This window comes from Pongo abelii, chromosome Y (genome assembly GCF_028885655.2).
Source record: "Pongo abelii isolate AG06213 chromosome Y, NHGRI_mPonAbe1-v2.0_pri, whole genome shotgun sequence".
NCBI classification, from domain to species: domain Eukaryota; kingdom Metazoa; phylum Chordata; class Mammalia; order Primates; family Hominidae; genus Pongo; species Pongo abelii.
In genome coordinates, this window is record NC_072009.2 from 40,132,278 (window position 1) to 40,146,745 (window position 14,468).

Here is a 14,468-nt window from a genome sequence, read left to right on the forward strand (position 1 = left end):
AGCTTACAGGCATAATAAAGTGTCTCATCCTTGAACCCAGACTAGAGAAGAGATGTTGACTATTATACCTGAGTTTAGGGTAATATGTAAGATCAAGAATCCATACAAGCATGTAGGCCTCAGAGTGGTTTGCAACTCCCATGCATGCTGTATAAAGCCTTCAAATGTCAGAGTGTCAATCAAAGCCCAGGAAACACATGAAATTGTTATGTTTGTATACACAGCCAGTTCACAGTTAATGGTGTCACCCTCAAAGGCAACAAAATTTGGTACATCACTAGGCCATGTACCCAGCTATTGAGACGTTTTGGCATAAATTCTTTCCCATGAGTGCATTGTGACGTATCACTGGGTTCATATCATTATAATGTGACTCTTCTGTCTGGACCCGCCAACAGGGGATATTATCACATATCTCTGGAGCTATAAGTAGGGGAATTTTCTCTCCTGCATGTTCCCTGCCCCCAGAGGACATTGGAAAGTATTAATTGAACATCTAGTTCATGTGACTCTACTCTCCTACCTGGGTCCGGCTCACCAAGGAAGTTGTGACATACCGCTGATTGCAAAATCTATGTGATGTGGCTTTCCTTCATACTCTAGACTCTGCCAAGCCAGCAGATTATTACAGTTTGCAAAGCCCAGCACTTAGGTAGAGTAGAGTGACACTCCTGTTTTTCTTTTTTTCCTGTCAATAGTGTGCTTGGTGACATAATCTTTGAGGCTGTCACATCACCAAGATTATATTGTATCACTGGACCAGCATAAAGCTGACACTTCTGACTATGCCCAGCCTTCAAATAATACTATACTGTATAAATGGCTCAACACCCAGGTAATGTGACTTTCCTTTCTTGTCCCTGGTCTCAGATCAAGTTTTGACATATATCTGGGTTAAGCACACATGCAGAATAATAACTCTCATACCTGGACCCAGCCAGTAGAGATAATTGACTCTCATAGCTAGTCTCATGACAATGGGTTATGTCCTGGGTTTTTCAATTGTATAAAGTTCACAAAGGATTATAACACTCAGGTATATCATATACAGCCTTAATTGTACAATGATTGTCATAAGAGAGGCCAGAAATGAACTGAGAATGGGACTTTTAAATGCACACCTAGCTGACATGATTGTCATTCTCTCAAGTGAACAGGGCCTAGGAATGAGATATTAATCTCACACATAAAAAACAGTCAAATTTTAAATAATTACTCTTATACATAGATCTGATTCACAGGTGGTTTGGTAAAGTTTGAACCACGATTCAGCACACCTGTGGTGTTATGTCTTCCCTACTGGAACACAATCTTCAAGTGGGATTGGGGCTCCTACACATGAATCTTGACCATTGTTGAGACTGTGACTCCTCTACTAACATCTACCTTATAGAAAGAGTTGACTCGTACAGGAAACCAGATGTTGTGTGGCATGTGAAACTTATTTCCAAACATATCTGAGAGTGTGATTGGGACAGGTAAACATGTCCAGCACATGAATAATCTGACTCTCTTTTCTAGGCCCAGCACACAGATTAAATAGTGCCATATGTTGAACAAGCACCAAAGAAATGTATAATACCTTCTTTGGCCTTGCCTGCAAAGGGCACTTTCATATATCACTGGGACCATCACCCAGGTGATGTGAATTATCTGCCTAAAACCTGCCTACAAGAAGAATCGTGTTTTATATCTACATCCACCATGAATTGATGTGACTTCCTTCTACTGCCTTGGCCCAGCACTTACAGTGCCTTTTGACACATAAGCAGAAACTGTGTCCAGGTGATCATTGTCCTTTTTGGGTTCTGCCAACAGGAACATTGTAACATATCACTTAGCTCAGAATGTAGGTGATGTTTCTTTGCATTTTCCTAGGCCCTGACCACAGGGAGATTGTGACATATTTCTGGGTCCCAGGACCCTTGTGAGGTCACTCTCCAGCCTTGGTAATGCACATAAGAAGCATTGTGAAAAATAGCTAGGCCAATTGCCCAGGTGAAGTGAGTCTCCTCTCTTGCAAAAATCCTGCCCAGAGAAGAGGTTTTGATATTTCACTGATACCAGCATCCAGGTGATTTGACTCTCCTGCCAGGGTCTTGTCCACAAAGTAGACTGTGACTTCTCACTGAATCCACACCCATGTAGCTGATGAGATTTCCTTGTCTTCTCTCTGGCCACTGCCAATGTTGTGCCTTATACAAGAGACCATAATAAAAGCCTAATAACAACACATGCATCTGGAGCCAGGACATGTGCAGAACGGTGACTCTTATTCTTAAAGCTATATACAAGTGTAACTGTGACATATACCTTTGCCCAGCTATTTAATGATTTAATAATTCTGCATAGGGATAGCATCAAAATGAGATTTTGACAAATCCTTGGTATAAACATCTTCATGATTTGACTGTGTTATCTTAATACTATCCACAGGAGTGATTGTAACATATTTCTGCTCCATCACATAAGTTACATGACTGTTCTCTCCTGCCTGTACATGATTTTCTTTGGTAACTGTATCACTTCTAAACACTGCATCCAAATGATATGACTCTCTTGCCTGGGCCCTGTCAAGAGGAGGCATAATGATATATTTTGTGTTCCATCATTTACCTGATATGGCAGCTCTCCTCTCCTGCTTGGACGCTGCCAATAAAGGACATTGTGCACCAAGCTGGATCTAGCACACAAGTTATGTGGCATTTCTACAGGATCCTGCCTACAAGGAGAATATTGGAATATTTCTGGCCAAGAATTTAGGTGATGTGGCTGTTCTGCCTGCTTTATAACCACAGAGAGTGTTTTATATATATATACATAAACTCTGAGACAGACTCACAGGTGATGTTACTCTTTGACAGAGCTACGCTTCATAGAGGTTATTAGGACATAACCCTGTGCCTATCACCTCAGTGAAGTGACTCCTAAATTGGGCCCCACAGACATGGAGTATTGTGGTATAAACAGAGAATATATATATATATATATATATATCAGAGAGATATATATATATCAGATATATATATCAGCTATATATATCAGATATATATGTATATCAGATATATATATAAAACAGATATATATGTGTGTATATATATAAAAAACAGATACATATGTATATATACATAAAACAGATATATATATGTATATATATATAAAACAGATATATTTATGTGTATATATGTATATGTATACCTAGGCACAGCTCACAGAAATAATAGTGACTCTCATATGTGGACTCAGCCCACAGAGGATATTTTGACTCTTATAAATATGTTTACAGATGTTTGTGATGTCTTGGATCACCTTCTGCATATGTCACAAATGATTACAACAGTCACACATATTTTACAAAGTCTGGGTTATACAGACAGAGTGAAAGCAGGGCTCAGCACACAGGAGAAATTTTGAGTCTTGGAGGAACACCTAGCTGACAGTAAAGCTGTCATCATCTCACATGGATGAAACCAGCTGTCACATATGAAGATAAGACATGTGTCATATTATAAATCCCATCTGTGGGATTTTCTGACAATGTGATTGTGATATAGATCTTTGCCGAGCACCTGTGTAATTTGACTCTACAGACTTGTTCCAGACTATCTATGGGATTGTGATATCTATCTAGGCCAATCTCGAGGTGATGTGACTCTCGTGCCTGGGCCCTTCTCTCAGTAAGGATTGTGAAATATCACTTGATCTAACACGCAGGGGATGTTACATTTTTGTGTGTGCCATGCCCATCATAATTATTATGACATATTTCTGTGTCCAACTATAGGTTATGTAAATCTCCTCTATGGAATGGGCCCTGGACAAAGGAAGGATAGTTACTTATTGCAAGGCCAGGCACACAGGTGAGGGTGATGTTTTTCCAGAAATATGTCCCCAAAAAAGGCATTGTGACATATCTCTGGGCCTATCACCTATGTTATATGGCTTTTCTGCTTGGGCACTGCCAACCTAGAGAATGATATATTTCTAGGACAGACTCATAGGTGACGTTACTCTTTGACAGAGCTATGCTTCCCAGAGGTTATTATGACATATCCCTGTGCCTATCACCTCGGTGAGGTGACTCCCAAATTGGGCCCTACAGACATGGAGCATTGTGGCATGAGCAGAGAACATGTACCTAGGTGATGTAACACTTTTACCTGGGTGCTGTCCTTAGTTAGTCTTGTGACATATGTTAGCACCCAGCCCCCAGTGATGTGGCTCTTCTGTCTGGTTTCTGTGCACACATTACTCTGTGACATATTCCTACAAAAGCACCTAGTTGATATAATTCTCCTCACCTGCCTGAGCTCTGCCTACTGGGGACATTGGGACATATCTCTGAGCTCATGGCCTAAGTGATGTGACTCTCTATTTCTGCCTGGGCCTCACAATAGGATGATTTTGACACATTGCTGAGCTGAGCTCTCAGGATATATCACTCTTTTCTATTTCCCAAACCATGTCCCCCTTAAAAGGAATTTTGACCTATTACAGGGCCCAAGACCCAGATATTGTTACTTTTCTGCCTGGTTTCTGTAAAAAGAGGAAATTATGGCATATTTCCTATTGCTGTGCCCAGCACCATTATGATGTGACTCTCCTGTCTGTGCTGGAGACACTGAAGGTATATTGACATATCTTGGGTCCGTTATGTATGTATTTTGGCTCTCATAACTTTTCTGGCTTTTTGTCACATTAAATGATGTCATATTGCTGGGTCTAGCACCCAGTTAATTTGACCCAATTTTCTATACCCTGCTTAGAGAAGGCACGGAGTCATATTGCTTGGCACAGCATCTAACTGGTGTTACCTTTCTGTTTATTATTATTATTATTATTATTATTATATACAAATGGGATTGTGACACGTATCTCGATTCAGTTCATATACATGATGATCAGGTTTATACTGGAATTCAGAAAATAGGATATATTATGCCTCTCATCCTTGGATTTAGGGCAACAGGTAAGTCCTGGGTTGCATATCTGTATGAAGCCCAAAGAAGATTACAACACCGACTTATATTGTATAAATTCATTGGTGGTAAAAACTTTCATAACAGGGCCCAGTAAAAAGTTCAGATTTGGACTATTGGTTACACACCCAGGTAAAATTAAATGTTATCACCCTCCTACATACACAATGCTGACTGTGGAATATGGCACAAATTTGGAACTGTGAATTTACATGTGGATCTGTCTGGAGGTGGGATAATAATGGCTCTTCTCCTTTAACCCTACCTATAAAAGAGATGCTGACTATCAAACCTGAATTGAGGGCAATATGTAAAATTTTGAATCCATATGAGCATGAAGGTCGCTGAGAGGTTTGCAACCCTCACGCAGGTTTTATAAAGCCCTTGGATGTAAAGAGTGTCATACATTGGCCCAGCATACATGTAAGATTGTGACTCTAATATTCAAGCTTAGCTGAAAGTTAAAGGTGTCACCCTAAAAGATGAGGAGAGTGTGTCTTATCACTAGGCCTGGTAACCAAGTGTTGAGAATTTTGGCTTAAATTCTTGCCGATAGGTGCGTTGTGAATTATCCCTGGGTCAGAATCCTAATAATGTGAGACTTCTTCTTGGACCCAGCCAACAGGAGATATTATCACATATCTCTGGACCTGCCAGCTAGGTGATGTGTCTCTCATGCCAGTGCCCTGCCACAGAGGACACTGGGACATATCTCTATAGTATCTAGGTAATGTGGCTCTCCACTCCTGCCTGGATTCTGGCAACTGAAGAAATTGTGACATAACTCTGAGTGCAAAACCTAGGTGATGTGACTCTCTTCTTTGTCTTGGTCTCTGCCAATGAGTTTGTCTTGTACTCTGCTAATGAGGAAATAATAATATGTTGCTGAGCCCAGCACCTAGGGGTGTGGCAATCCTCTATTTTTCAACCCAGTGTTTAGTTGTCATGATAATATTATCTGAGACTGTATCCAGGTGATATGTCTGTTCTGACTGGGTCCTGACTGAAAAGGAAGTTATAATGTATCCGTTGCTCAGCACCCAAATAATGTAACTCTTCTGTCTTGTCTCTGTCTAAAGGTGAAATTGCGATGTATACCTGGATTCAGCTCATATGCACAATAATAACTTTCATACCTAGACCTAGCCAGTGGGAGATATTTGACTTTCACAGGCAGTCTTAAGGCCATGAGTAATGTCCTAGATCTCCCACCTGTAATAATTCACAGGAAATTATACTATTCAGGCAAGAGTTTCATAACAGGTACCGGCAACCAGGTTCTATTGTGACTCTTGGATGCATACACAACTGACACGATTTTCATTTTCACACATGTACAGAGCCTACAAATGAGATAGTAAATCTCACACACATAAGCAGTTGAAGCTTGAAATTGTTACTCTCATACATGAATCTGATCCATAGGTGGTTTGGTGATGTTTGAACTATGATTTAGGCAACCTGTGGTCCTTTGACTTTCCTACTGGAACACAATCTTCAAGTGGGATTGAGGCTCTTACATATGGATATTTCCTATTTTTGAGATTGTGACACCTGTACTTCAGCCCAACTTATAGGACGTGTTGACTCTCATACCCAAAGCCAGGACTTGTGTGGGACTGTGAAACTTATTTCTGAACATTTTTGAGTGTGTAATTGAGAAGTATAACTTTGCACAGAATCTGAGTGTTTTGACTCTCCTTTCCAGGCCCAGAGCACAGTTGAAATTGTGACTTACGTGCACCAAGCACCTAAGAAATAAGTAACATATTTTTTTGGTAATGAAACATAAGGTACTTTTACATATCACTGAGACCAGCACTTGGCTGATGTGAAATCTTGGCCTGAAGCCTGCCTACAGAGAGCACTGTGGTTTTTATTTAAGTTGATTACTTAAGTGATATGACTTCCTTCTACTGTCTTGGCCCTGCACTTCTGGTGGATTGTGACACATAACTAGGTACCACACCCAGGTGATGTGACTTTTTTGGGGGATGAAGTTTCTGCCAATAGGAAGCTTTGTAATATATTACTTGGCTCAGCAACTAGGTGATGTTTCTTTCCTCTGGCCTGTGCCCTGACTGCCAGAGAGACTGTAACATATTGCTGAACCTAGCACCAAAGCAAGGTTACTCCCCTGCCTTGATCCTACACATAGGGGCTGTTGTGATGTATATTCAGGCCAATTGCCTAAGTGGAGTTTGTCTTCTCTCCTGCCTAAGTTCGGCTCACAGGGGGCATTTTATATATCACTGAAAACAGCATCCAGATGATGTGACTCTTCTATCAGATTCCTAGCCACAAGGACAATTGAGAAGTTTCACTGGACCAGCATCCACTAAGGTGATGGAACTTTCCTTTTTCTCTCTGCCCACAGGTATATTGTTCCATTTACCTGAGACCAGATAAAGAGCCTAATGATGATGCTTTTCCCCATGGCCAGGACATGTGCAGGATCATTACTCTCATCCCTGCCCCTTTTCACAGGTACTATTGTGACATACGCCTTTGCCCAGCTCCTGAGTGATTTAATAATCCTGCATTGTTATAGCCCACAGATGACATTTGGACCTATACCTTTGCCAAGAACCTTTGTGATTTTACTCTCGTGTCCTAACAGGTTCTCAGAAGTGATCATAACATATCTCTGCAGCCACTGTCTAGGTTACATGACTCTCCTCTTCTGCATGAACCCTGCTTCCAGTGAAGAGTAGCATTTCTAAGCACTGCACCCAAATGACATGAGTCTCTTGTCTGGGCTTTTTAAAGGGGAGGCTTTGTGATATCTCTCTGGGCCCTTCATTTAGGTGATATGACTCTCCTCTACTGCCTGGACACACTCCACAAAGGGCATTATGCCATAGAGCTGAGCCTAGCACCCAAGTTTTGTGACATTTCTGTTAGGGCCCTCTCTACAAAAAAAAATTGGAGTATTTCTGGCTTAGGATATAGGTGATGTGGTTTTCTGCCTGTTTAACTACCACAGATGAGATGGTGCCATATATGTAGACACATCTAAAATGCATGATACATCTAAAATGCATGATAAAAGGACTCCCATATGTGAACCCAGTCAATAGGAAATATTTTGACTCTTATAACTAGGCTTAGGGAGATAAGTGATATCCAGGATCTCCTTCTGGTAAAAAGGTCACAGAAGATTACAACATTCACACGTATTTTATAGCATCCTTGTGTTGTATAGAGAGAATCATAACAGGGCCTAGCACATGGAGAAAATTGGGATTCTCATATGCACATTCAGCTGACAGTAACGGTTTTCACCATTACAGATGATGAAGGCAACTGTCCTACATAAAAGTAGAACATGTGTGATATTGTAAATCTAAGCCCTAGAATTTTATTCCATCATGACTGTGATATAAATCTTTGCCAAGCACCTGTGTGAGTTCACCCTTCAGACTGGTTCCAGCCTACCTATGGGATTTTGATATCTACCTAAGCCAGCCTTGAAGTGATGTGACTCTTTTGCCTGGGCCCTCCACTCAGAATTATAACATCATTGGATCCAGCACACAGGTGACATTACATTCTTGCTTGTGCCATGCTCGCAGACATCATTGTGACATATTACAGTGTCCATCAGTTAGAAGATGTCACTCTCCTCTCTGGAAAGGGCTCTGAACACAGGGAAAATTAGTGACACATTTCTAGGCCAGGCACACAAGTGATAATGCTCTTTTGTTAGGGCTATGCCCAAAAAATGGCATTTGACATATCACAGGACCTATCATGTAGGTGATATGGCTCTTCTGCTTGAAACTTGCCCAGTTGAATAGTGACATACTGCTAGGCCAGGCACAAAGGTGATGGAACTCTTCTGCCAGGGCCATGCTTTCAAAAATGCTTTGTCCTCTATCTCTGGGCCTATCACCAAGGTGATGTGACTTCCTGCTTGGTCCTGCCCACATGAAGTATTGAGATATAAGCATGGAATCTGCACTTAGTTGATGTAACCCTCTTGCCTGGGTCCTTTTTTAGGGGGACTTGTGAATATCTCAGTACAGAGGACCACACGATGTGGCCCTTCAACCTGGTTTTTGCCCACATATTAAATTGTGACATATAGCTAAAGAAGCATCTAGGTAATATGGCTCTTCTTCTGTCTGAACCCAGCCTACTGGTGATATTGGGCCATATTTCTAAGCCTGTGACCTAAGTGATGTGACTCTATTTTTGTCTAGGGCTTTACAATGGTAAGATTATGACATATTGATGAGCTCAGAACTTAGGTAATGTGACTCTCGTCTTGTAACTGAACAATGCCCATGAACAGATCTTTTGCCGTATTTCAGGGCCTAGTACCCGGATGAAGTTGCTCTTCTGCCTAGGTTGTGCATAAAGAGGAAATTGTGGCATATTTCTTGGCCTAGAACCCTAATGATGTGACTCTCCTGCTTGTGCCGGGACCACAGAAGGTATTTTGACATATCTTTGGCCCATTTTCTAGGTGTTTTTGCTCTTACCACTTTGCTGAGTTTCTTCCATGTGTGGTTGTATTATATTGCTGACTCCAGCCTGCAGTTAATGTGGCCCTCTTTCCTAGGTGCTGCTTACAGAGGGCATCATGACATATTGCTTGACAAAGAACCTAAGTGATGTTAACATTCTTCATAGGTTGCTAACAAATGGGATTATGACAAATACCTTGCTTCAGTCCAAAGGTATGATGATCAAGCTTATGTTGGGATTCAGCCAACAGGAGATATTTTTCCTTTCACCACTGGGTTTAGGTCAAAGAGTCAGGTTATTCATTGCATGTTTCTACAAAGCTCACAGTAGTTTACAACACTAACTCATGTAATAAAAACTTCCTGGGTGATACAAAGTGTTTCTTAACAGTGCTCGGCAAACAGTTAAGATTATGATTCTTGACTACACACTCAGGTGAAAGTAAGTTTTTTACCATCCTACATTTACAAAGCCCATTGTTCAGATCCTGAGTCTAACAAGTGAATACACCACAAAGATGGAATTGTGACTTTCATAAATGAATATGGTCACAGGTGGGATGGCGACTCATTTTTGGAGCCAGCTCTCAGTCATGATAATGATCTCTTCCTTAACACCAGCCTATAGGAGAGATGCTGACTGTCATACCTGGGTTTAGGGCAATATGTATAATCATAATTCTGTAAATGCCTGTAGGCCTCAGAGAGGATTGCAACTCTCATGTATATTGTATAATGTTCTCAGGTATTATAGAGAGTGTCATACAATGGCAAGCACACACATGAGATTGTGACTCTCTTATACACAGATAGCTAACATTTAATGGTGTCACCCTTAAAGATGAGGAGATTTTGTCATATTTCTTGCACTAGTACCTGGTGTTGAGAACCTTTAGTTTAAATTTCATTCCATTAGGGCGTTGTTACATATCACTGGGTCAGAATCAAAATAATGTGACTCTTCTTCCAGGGCCCTGCAAACAGAGGATATTTTCCCGTATCTCCAGGCCTATTGGCTATGTAATATGTCCCTCCTGCCAGTACCTTGCCCAGGGGAGACACTGTGACACATTGCTAGATTTAGAGTCTAGGTAATTTGACTCATCCCTCCTGCCTGGATCCTCCTCACTGAAAAAACTGTTATATACCATCAAGTGCAAAGCCTAGGTGATGGAAGTCCCCTTTTTTTCCTGGACTCTGTCAGGAGAGGGAATTATTATACATTGGTGAGCAGAGCACCCACGTGGTGTCATTATCTATTTTTATAAGAAACCTGTCTACACTGTGGATGGTGACATATTACTTGCAGTTGTACCCAGGTGATGTGGCTTTTCAGCCTGGTTTCTGCCCATAGGTAAGATTTTGGCATGTAACTAGGGCAGCATTTAGGTGATATGACTCTCCCTTTCTGCCTGGGCCCTGTTTACTGGGGACACTGGGCTATATCTCTGAGCCCATGAACTGAGGGAAGTGACTCTCTTTTTCTGCTGGGTCTTTACAATGGAAAGATTGTGAAATACTGTTCAGCCTAGCAATCAGGTTATTTGATACACTTCTTTTTTTTTTTCTCAAATCATGCCCACAAACAGAAATTTTGGCATATTGCAGGGCCCAGCACCCAGATAATGTTACGCTTTCACATGGGTCCTGTATGTAGAGAATATTATAACATACTGCTGGGCCCAGTACCCTGAAAATATAAAACTCATGACTTTGCTGGAGCCAGAGAAGGTATTTTCACAGATCCTGGGCCCATTATGTAGGTGTTTTGGCCCTCATCTTTTTGCTGGTTTTTTTTTGTTTATTTGTTTTGTTTTTTGGTTTTTTTCCACATAATGGATTGCTTCATATTGCTGAGTCCAGAACTCAGTTAACATGACTCTAATTCCTATACACTACCTAGAGAGGGCATTGTGGCATGTTGCTTGGCACAGCACTTAAGTGATGTTACCCTCTGGCCTTCTTTTTCTGCCCACAAATGGGACTATGACTTCAGTTCACAGGAATGATGGTCAAATTTATATTGAGATTCAGCCAATAGGAGATATTTTACCTTTCATTGCTAGGCTTCAGGCAATACATAAAATCTGAGTTGCATATTTGTACCAAGCTCACAGAGCTTTACAATGCTAACTCATCATGTATGAACTTCTTTGGTGGTATAGAGAGTTTGCTGATAGGGACCAGTGAAGAGTTCAGTTTGAGATTCTTGATTACACACCCAGGTAAAAGCAAGTGTTGTCATCATTCTACATGTCCAAAGGCCACTGTTAAGAACATGAGTTTTACAATTGAATGCAGTACAAAGTTGGAATTGTGACCCAGTATGTAGGTCTGGCCACAGGTGGGATTGTGACTTATTTCTAGATCCAGCTCACAGGCATAAAAATGAGTCTCATTTCTAACCCAGCCTATAGAAGAGATGCCGACTATTACACCTGGGTTTAGGGGAATATGTAAGATCATGAGTCCACATAAGCATGAAGGCCTTAGAGTGGTTTGAAATTCTCATGTATGATGTATAAAGCTTTTGAATATTGATGAAAGTCATGCAACAGCCCAGGATATTTGTGAAATTGTTACTCTCATATACACACCCAGCTCAGAGTTTATAGTGTCACTCTCAAAGACAAGAGGATTTGGCCTATTAATAGGCCTAGTGCTTAGGTGTTGAGACTATTTGGCTTAAATTCCTTTCCTTGGGTGGATTGTGACATATCACTGTGTTAGAATCATAATAATGGGACTCTTCTGTCCGGACCCTGCCAAAAGGGGATACTATCACATATCTATGGGTCTATAAGCTAGATGATTGGTCTCTTCTGACAGTGTCCTGCACCCAGAAGACATTGTGAAATATTGTTTGGCTTAACATCTAGGTAGTGTGACTCTCATCTCCTGCCTGAACCTTGCTCAGCAAACAAATTGTGACATACCGCTGATTGAAAAACCTACATGATGTGACTCTCCTTCACATTCTAGACTCTACCAAGAGAGAGGGTTATTACATGTTGCAGAGTCCAGCACATGCATAGGAGGAGTGACTCTCCTCTCTTTTCTTCCCTTTCTATGGTGGGCTTCGTGGCATATTATTTGAAACTGTAACCAGGTGAAGTGACTCTTCTGACTAGGTCCAGCATACAAATGAGATTATGCTGTATCACTGGTTCAGTGTCGAGCTGAGTTGACTCCCTTTCCTTGTCCCTGCTTACAGGTGAAATTTTGACCTATACCTGGATTAAGCAAGCATGGACAAAGTAACTCTCATACCTGGACCGAGCTAGTAGGAATATTTTGACTCTCATAGCCAGTCTCATGGCCATGGGTAAAGCCCTGTGTTTTTCACTTGTATAAAAGTCATGAAGGATTATAATAATCAGGTATATCATATAAAGCATTAATGGTGCAAAGAGTGTCATAACAGAGACCAGCAACCAGGTAACAATGTGACTCTTTTAGCTGAAATGATTGTAATTCTCACATACTAGCAGGGTCTAGGAATGAGGTACTAAATCTCACACATTAAAAGCAGTGTATGTTTGAAATAATTACGCACATACAGGGACCTGATCCACAGGTGGTTAACATTTGAACCAGGATTCAGCACACCTGTGGTGCCATGACTCCCCTCCTGGACCACAATGTTCAAGGGGGATTGCGGCTCTTATACATGAATCTTCTCCGTTGTTGAGATTTTGACTCCTCCATTTTGACCCAACTTATAGAAAGAATTGACTCACATACACAAAACCAGGACTTGTGTGGGATGTGAAACTTATTTCCAAACATATATGAGAGTGTGATTGGGACAAGTCACTTTGTCCAGCAAATGAATAATTTGAGTCATTTTCTGGGCCCAGATCACAGAAGTAATTGTGCCATATGTGGAGCAAGCACCTAAGCAATAGATAACATCAATCGCAGCTCTGCCTTCAAAGGGAAATTTTACATATGTCACTGGGACCATCAACCAGATGATGTGAGTTATCTGCCTGAAACCTTTCTACAAAAGGAATTTTGTTATATATCTAGGTCCATCATATAAGTGACGTGACTCCCTTCTACTTCCTTGGCCATGCACTTACAGGGCATTGTGACTAAGAACTGGGTACTGCATTTAGGTGATGTGATTTTTCTTTTTGGGTTCTGCCAACAGGAAGCATTGAACACATCACTTGGCTCAGTACCTAGGTGATGTTTCTTCACTTTTGCCTTGGCCCAGACCTCAGGGAGATTGTGACATATTTCCTGGGACCAACAACTATGTGAGGCCACTCTACAATTTGGTTACTGCACAGGATAGACATTGTGACATACATCTAGGCCAATTGCCTCGGTGAAGTGAGCCTCCTGTCTTTCAAAAGTGCTGCCCAGAGAGGGGATTTTGATATGTCACTGAAATCCAGGTGATGTGACTCTTCCACCATGTTCCTGCCCACAAGGTGAATTGTGATGTCTCAGTGGCCCAGACCCACATAGGTGATGGGGCTTTCTTGTGTTCTCTCTGGCCACAGGTGATATTCTGCCATATACCATAGACCAGAACAAAAGCCTAGTAACAACTCATATGACTGGAGCCTATGAGTTGTGCAGGATGGTGACTCTTAGACTTAAGCCTTTTCACAAGTGTAATTGTGACAAATACCTTTGCTCAACTCCTGAGTGATTTAATAATTCTGCCTAGGTATAGCAAATGAGATTTTGACAGATACATCGGTCAAGCACCTTGGTGATCTGACTGTTGTATCTTAAAATGGCCTCAGGGGATATTGTAACATACTTCTGTATCCTTCATCTAGGTTACATGACTATTCTCTCCTGCCTGTACCCTGCTTCTTTTAGTGATTGTAGTATTTATAATCCCTGCATCCAAATGATATGACACTCTTGCATGGGACCTGTCAACAGGAAGCATTTTGACAAAATTTTGGGCCCATCATTTATGTGATATTTCTCTCCTCTCCTGCCTAGACACTGTCCACAAGGGATATGGAGCCACAGAGCTGGACATAGCACA

At 41.2% G+C, this 14,468-nt stretch overlaps 1 pseudogene; it reads left to right on the forward strand.

The window, feature by feature from the left end:
* The first annotated feature begins 5,313 nt into the window (after window positions 1-5,313).
* Window positions 5,314-13,324, forward strand: LOC129053244 (testis-specific basic protein Y 2-like; annotated as a pseudogene).
* Window positions 13,325-14,468: the final 1,144 nt, after the last annotated feature.